Here is a 7,705-nt window from a genome sequence, read left to right on the forward strand (position 1 = left end):
TTACCTACGAGCTTTGGTGTTTCTATCACCATTGTTCTTAGCGGACAACGGATTGATTATTCATGTTGTTTGTCGGCGCGGCTCCATGGCATCATCAGAGAAAACATTGTTTTCTTCAATAGCTCCTTCTTTTGAATCCATGCGAGCAAAGTCGTCTGCCAAGTCTAACAATGCTAGCATGGTTGCCAGCCAAGGCCGGGGTTATACCTCCGCGCGGTTGCCAATCTTCATCTTACGCATCGGTCTACTATTATGGCGATTCAATGAGGTTTGGTCCTCAACAATTTTTTGATAAACTTTATTGATTGCATTTCTCGATGTTGCCCATGGTCGGCAAGACTTATAGCGGGCTTCAGCAGATTCTTGAAGCATATAGTCAAAGCTCAAATCTCCCCTTGGTTTATAATTCCTTTTCCTCTTGACTGTGGATTTTTTGTACCCCCATACCAGTATCCTTTGTCTATACCATTCAGCTTGTGTCAAGATCCGTGCTATCCTTATAGAGTAATTTCTCTTTTTTGTTTCTTCCAAAGGGGAGAACAATTGACCTTGAAACTTTGCAAATCAACTACACACAGGTGTCACTCATTATATAAAATATCTAGGATTTTTTGATGAAACATAAATTTGTTAAATTCAACTTTCAAATGAATTGTATCATTTTTTAAAATTATCTTGCGCCAAAAAATCCGAAAACTTTTCTGCACATGATAGTACTTGTGTGATGTTTATCTGCAAAGTTTCAAGTTCAAATGTTCTTTTTTTTGCTAGGTAAGTTCAAATGTTTTATTTGGGAGAAAAAAAAGAGAAGTTTTTGTGCACGAACTTTGATGCAAGAATGAACGGTGAGGATATAGAGTACGTTGTTATGATGGTACAACTAGAACTTTCCCTTTGTTCTTGCGGGTTCAGCTACCCCATTATCTGGTTATATCCGACATGCTATTGATCAAATATATTCTAGACTCGATTTTAAATAAAGAGGTCATGCATGCATAAACTTTACGTCTATGGCTTAGGATAATGCTATCAAGTCAAGTTGATGTCATGTATGTACGATAGATTGCAGTCGACCGATCTCGGATCGCGGCATCTTATGCAGTGCAGATATACTCTAAGCTGTCGACCAGGTGAGATAAGCGCGGCGAGCACCGGCCCGGAAGCTACAGAAAGAGATCGATGCCCTCTCTATGGCTACTTGCATTGGCGACTACCTACTTTAATTATCTTTTCCATCTGCACGCATCAGAAGCTTTAGCTAACATATTCCAAAACCACAAAAGGGAATGCATGAATTGATAAGATCAAGAACGGTATCTAGCCATAGCCAACGGCGTGGACAATTGGGTGCCATACTGTGAGCATATATGACAGCTCACTTTTTATATAATTTATTTCTATTTTTATTTTATGTTATTCTCTTGTTTTGTGGAATCAAATCGATTTGTATTGTAGAATGAAAAACTATCCTGTAGGAATATTTTTTTTTGCAGGAAAACCTGTAGGAATATATTAATAGTGATGCGGCATGCATAATATTGTACACGTGTTGTAGGGTAGACGATATGAAGAAAACGCCCCCGCGTCGATCTCACAAGGCGACTCGGGTGGCTCTCTAACCTAGCCGCCGCCACCCCATCCGCCACCCCTTCTTCCCCATGCCGCCACTAGAGGACGTCGCGGGTGAAGCTCGTGTGGCCGACGGCGGCATCGGAGCGTTGCTTTGGCTTAGGTGGCATGAGGCACTGGATGCTCGCCGGCGCCACAGGTGGCCCTGTAATGAACGTAGGTGCTAGATGGGTTCTATATGGACGCACAGAGCTCCGTGGTGTTGTCTAGGGTGCTCGTTGCCGGCGAGGTCGGGGCACCCATGCCGCCCATTAATGGCACCAATGGCTCGCGCGTGGCTGTGCCGATGAGCTTTGAGGCGCGATGGTGGCTGCCGGCTTGCCGCTGGCTGCACTGTGGTGTGTGGTAGGAAGAGGTTGGTGGCGGTGGCTGTCATGCACGGTTGGTGCTGCCCATGCGCCGCGCTTTGACGAGCGCTCATGGTGGTTGGATTGGTGGGTCTTGGTGCACGCGACCCTCCGATCTAGAGTCTTGGGGTGCGGTGGTGGCTGCTCGCCGGTGGGAGCTAGGTTGTGCTTATTAGGCGGCGGGGGGGGGGGGGGGGGGGTGGGTGCATGGAAGGCCGGCTTCATGATGCGGGCGCATTGCATCTGGTCTCCAGCGGGCTCATCGGCGTGCTTGATGCATGGTTGCAGCCCATAATCACGGTGGTTCTTGGCCTCGGGCAGTGTTCCTCTGCTCCTTGCTGACACGGTGCTCGGCAGGGCACGACGGCTCGTGCTGCGTCGGGTCGGCCATTGGTGGTTATAGCGCCTAGTGCTCGAGTTTGGTCTTCGGTGGTCTCCGAGAGGTGCGGTTGGTTGTGGCGGTTCTTTGGTGCTTCTCACTTCAGCATCGAATGCATATCACTTAAGCATTAAGGGCCTAGACGAGTGGGTAGTATGATTAGCTTAACTATTATGGGTGGTTGCAGTGACAGATATTACCAAACCCTAAGTTTATGAATTGTTGCATGAGGAGCTACTGAAACTCTAGAATTTAATACTATGGCTAGATGTTATCTTAATTAATCTTCTTGTATTTGTGGATTCTTGCATAGAGGGTATAATCATAAATATGTTAGTTGTTCAAGTAAGAACAACACATTAGTATTGGGTTCAACATTCTTACTTATCAAAAAAGGCTACAATATATCCCCTACACTTGTGGGTTATCAACCTACAAGCAAGGGAACCACAACCATCATGGCTGGGCACACCAAACACCATACATAGATTGTTAGTGGGCACTTACCAGCGTACGTCATCGTGACAAGCTACTAGCAAGAAGTTCATGATTGGTGCTCGCAAATCTGTCAAGCCGCCCGGAGGATGCAGAAGAAATATCTCGCCGATCTCGACTAGATGCAAAAGCCGCACCCATCAACATTGATGAGCGTATGTGCCGATTTGAGGTACATGTTAATGGGTCACCCCTTGGCCATGATCTTTTGGGTGAACATCTCAACTAATTGGGGAAGAAGTTGCCGAGGACACTAAGTCCACTTGCAATGCCTGCCTTGCACTCATTATCAACTTGGAGGGAATCAAGCGCATGAACATGTGTCGCATCGCATACCTGGAGGAAAACACACTAGTAGAAAACAGGGCTTTGGTCCAGGCCAGATAAGAGCATTAATCCCGGTTCTGTTACGAACCGGGATCAATGGGTGCATCAGATCCGGTTCGTGAGGCCAGGGTGCCGGCCGGGCCTCGGCAGGAACCAGTCCCAGTTCGTCTGACCCCTTTGGTCCCGGTTCCAGACACGAACCGGGACTAAAGGGCCTCGCTCCTGGTGCAACCCCTTTAGTCCCGGTTGGTGGCTGGAACCGGGACTAAAGGTCAGTCTTCTGTCCCGGTTCTAGCCACCAACCGGGACTAAAGAGATGCCTATATATATGCTTGCCCCTGCCCGCTCACTCCTCTGTTTTTTGGCCGGCCGGCGTGTGGGATGTGTGCTTCTCTCTGTTCTCACCTCCTATGCACATGAGGTGTTCGATGAAATGCCGGGGCCACAACTAAGCTTTCTCCTCTCCAAGCTCGACCTCCAAGCTACATTTTCCCCAAGATTTGTCTAGGTTTGGCAGTGCAACAACTACACAAGTGTTCTAAAAGTTTAGCAACTTCATCGTTTCATCTCTCACTGCTAGTTTAGCTCATTTCAAATGCTCTAGAAGTAGAGTGGTTTGTGGGTTTTAGTGGAGGAGTGTATGTGAGAGTTCTTTTGATTTAGATGCACAATTTGAGCTGAAATTAACTTCTTAGAGTCTGCACATGTGTAGGGTGCCGTCCCCATCCCCGTCCTCACCGCCGTCAATCCCCCGCGCCGATCTCGTCACCGGCACCACCGTGGTGAGCCTCTTGTTCTTATCTTCTTTTTAAAAGAATTTTTTTACTTGTATGATTTAGATAGATACTTGTATAATTTTCTTACTTTTATTATTGTTTGTTATTATATAGTGCCATGGTTTTGGTATCCGCCCCCGTCGGCCCTCATCTGGTCTATGATTCCGATGTGGTATATTATCTTTTATTACTATTTGTATCATTTAGTGTTTATGACAATTATGCCGACCAATGTGACATAGATGTTTTTATGTAGGAGGTATGTGAACCGGAAATTAAAACCGACCCTCTTGTCGAGAGGTTAAACTTAGTTGAAAAAGAAAACAAATATTTGAAAGAAAAATTGAAAAGAATTGAAGAGGGGAAGATGAAATTGGAGTTGCATGTTGCCGATGTTGTTGATGATCACAAGATCCAGATGGATGCAATGCGCGTGAAGGTTAGAAAGATTAGAAAATATGCCATTGATAATGAGGCTTGGTATCATTATGCTGTTAGATCAATTGTTATCTTAGTTGCCATTATGATCGCATTTGTTGTTGCATTTAAATGTTTTACATGGCTGTATGTTAGTTTCAATGTATGTTTTAATTAGATGCTCTAGAGAGCTGTATGTTGTTCTATGAGAACTATGTATGAACTTTATGTATTTATTTTTTCAGTAATAACATTTTCTCACTACTGTACTTTGGTTTTAATGTGATGATGAACTTGTATTAATTTGGTCACTTCTCTATTCATGATGTTCTGTAATGGTTTTTGATACACTTAATTATATAATGCACGCAGATGAACCGACTGTCGGGGGAAACGACACCTATGGGATCACTGGGATCCCTTTTGCTACGGTTGGCGGGCGCGAGGTTGTGCAAAGAGCGGGTCTAGAAGCCAGCACGAGGATCGCCTACCCAGGTTCGGGCCGCGAGGATGCGTAATACCCTAGTCCTGCTTTGGTGTATATTTGAGTGTTCTTGAGTTCTTAAAGTAGCTACGATGCATGTTTCGTCCAAAAGATCCGAATCCTTCTTCAGTACGTCTTGGGCCTCCTTTTATAGTCAAAAGGGGCTGCCACAGTGGCGCACATGAGGTGGAAAGGTATATTGTGTACAAGCTTATCGCCTGTCATTACAGGACAACGTGCATTAAATGCGCTACTTAGGTGTCCACTTGCTTTATCGGGGGCGGTAACGAGGCCCGTCCCGTCCGTCGCCGCTCCGCCTTGCTCCGACACGCGTCCAGGCCAACGAGGCATGCAACGCCACGTAGGCTGGCAGGCTGCTGAGTTGGCGTGGTGGTAGGGTCTTCATGAAGATCTGTATGCCACCACGCAGGTGTTTGGCTAGTTGGATTAGTACCCACGTACTGCCACGTGGGTACTTGCTTCAGTTGGTGGGTTGGCCGCTGAGCTGGGGCGGCGATGGGGCGGCAAGGCCTTGCCGCGGTCTTGCATATATCCTGGCAAGGGTCTTGCCGGGGCCTTGTGAGCGCCCCCGGCAAGAGCCTTGCCGGGGCCTGACGGGTGTCTTCAGCAAGGTGCCTTGCTGGGGCCTCGTGGGCATCCTCGGCAAGGAGCCTTGCGGTTGTCTTGTCTTCTGGTCCTCATCTAGGATTTGTAGGTTCTCTGTCTTCACAAAGATCTGCATGCCACCATGCAGGCACTTCCCGAGCCTTGGTTTCAGTGCTATCGATGGTGTCGGAACTCTCAGGCTCAAGGGTGCCTGCGATGTTGGTGTTGGGCGAGCTGCCCCGGCAAGGGTCTTGCCGGGGCTGTGTAGGCTACCTCGGCAAGGGTCTTGTCGGGAGGAAGCCTGTCTGATCGCTCCGTCTTCTGCGCCCTTGGTTGGAGCGCTGCTCTGGTAGCCTTGCACTTCTGCTTCCCTCCTCTGCCCTGCTAAGTGTGGTCGCGGGTGCGGCTTTGACTGCCCGTGCACAGGTAAAGGGGCACAAAAGAGAGCCCCTACTTTTGTGCACTGATAGGAGCCCCCGGGCTTGGGCCACACATAAGCGCGACGCGTTGTTGGGCTAGGCCCGAAATGGTGCGCGGGCACGCGGGGCGGAGTTTTACTGCGGTAACCTCTCCGTTGGTTGCGCTTCCCCACGACCCGCGTTGAATGCACGACGTGGGGGTTGTGCGTGGGGCGGTTGCTGCCCTCATGCGTCACATCATGGTAAATGGTAAAGAGGCGGTCCGCGCCTTCCCCATAAAAAGGGGAAACCGCGGGCGTGCTGCTCATTTACCCTCCACGTCTCTCCAATTTCAGAACCGCCGTCCCCCCTTCTTGCTCAAGCGAAAAAGCGAAAAAGCCAAAACTCCCGCCTCCATCCGCCGCCGCCGCGCCCCCATTGCCCTCAATCTCCCATTGCTCCAGATTCCTCACCTCTTTCCCGACCGCCATGGCACCCAAAACCAGTAAGGGCAAGGGAGTGGCCAAGGACGTTGATGCGGTCCACCTTAGGGACTACTTCAGGCCTCTGTGGGGGGCGAAGACGACGGGGCATCCGGCCACGCACATCATCCCCGCTGATTTTGTTGAGGCCGGCCTGAATCGCTATCCTTTCTTCGTTGACTACTTCTCCTGCGGGCTCTGCCCCCTTTCTCCCATTTTTTCAATGATGTCATGCACACCTACGACTTCCATCTTCTTGATTTCACGCCGAATGTCGTGGCGTGCATGGCCTTCTTTGCCCACCTCTATGAGGGCTTCGCCGGAATGCTTCCCAGCACGACACTCTTCCGCCACTACTTCTATCCCCGTATCCAGGCGGGGGGTGCCATCTCCGGCTGCGTCACCTGGATCCCACGGACCCAGGAGAAGGGCACGTATCCGGAGGGCGCCCAGAAGGAGAGGTGGGAGGAGTGGTGGGGTCGGTGGCTATGGATCGAGGAGGAGGATCCGCAGGAGTTCTGCCGAGTTTGTTAGAGCCCGCCAGTCCGTCGCAAGGACTGGAGCGACCCCGACACCGACGACAAGAAGCTCGCGGTCGCTACTACCAGGATCCATCGCCTCACCATGGACGGGCTCACCCTTGAGATGATTGGGGCCGATTTCATCTGCTACCGAATCGCCCCACTGCATAACAAGGGGAGGCCGGCCTGGCTCTTAGGAACGCGGCCGACATCATGAGGCTTCGCCCTGGCCTGAAGCACAACTTCACGGTGATGGGGCACGCCCATTTTTGTCAGAGGCTTTTTCAGCTCAATGTGGGTGACGACAGCAGGGCTGAGAGAGCCGGCAAGGCCGCGAAGGCCGGCAAGGCTGTCAAGGGGCCTCTGTTCTGGTTGCCGGCGGGAGTGGTCCCGCTGAGTAACAACTCTTGCCAAACCGACATCATCGCCATGATGCCGGACTTCAACGTGCACGACCTTGACCCAAATTGGGCCGAGCCGGAGGCGGAGCAGGTGCAGGAGTTCTTTGACAACCTGTTGGAGAGGTACGTCCGCGATGAGCCACTGCTTATCCAGGACACCACCAAGGAGGATCTAGACTACATCGCCGCCATGGCGGCGCTTGCCAGGGAGGCTGGCAGCGCCGGCCACGTGGAGGACGAGGCCGAGGCGACCGCGGAGAAGAAGGAGATTGCCGAATGGGCGGAGTTTGCTGGGGAGATCAGCAGCACCGGCACCGGGGCCCCTCTCATCGAAGATGTGGTCGAGGAGTCGACCGAGGAAGAGGCCAAGGCTGATGACCCTTTGGCCACGGGGAAAAGGCGTGTCCTGCGGCTGGCCAGCTCTGGCGAGCCGGTCCGGCCCG

Source organism: Aegilops tauschii, chromosome 5, assembly GCF_002575655.3.
Source record: "Aegilops tauschii subsp. strangulata cultivar AL8/78 chromosome 5, Aet v6.0, whole genome shotgun sequence".
NCBI lineage: Eukaryota > Viridiplantae > Streptophyta > Magnoliopsida > Poales > Poaceae > Aegilops > Aegilops tauschii.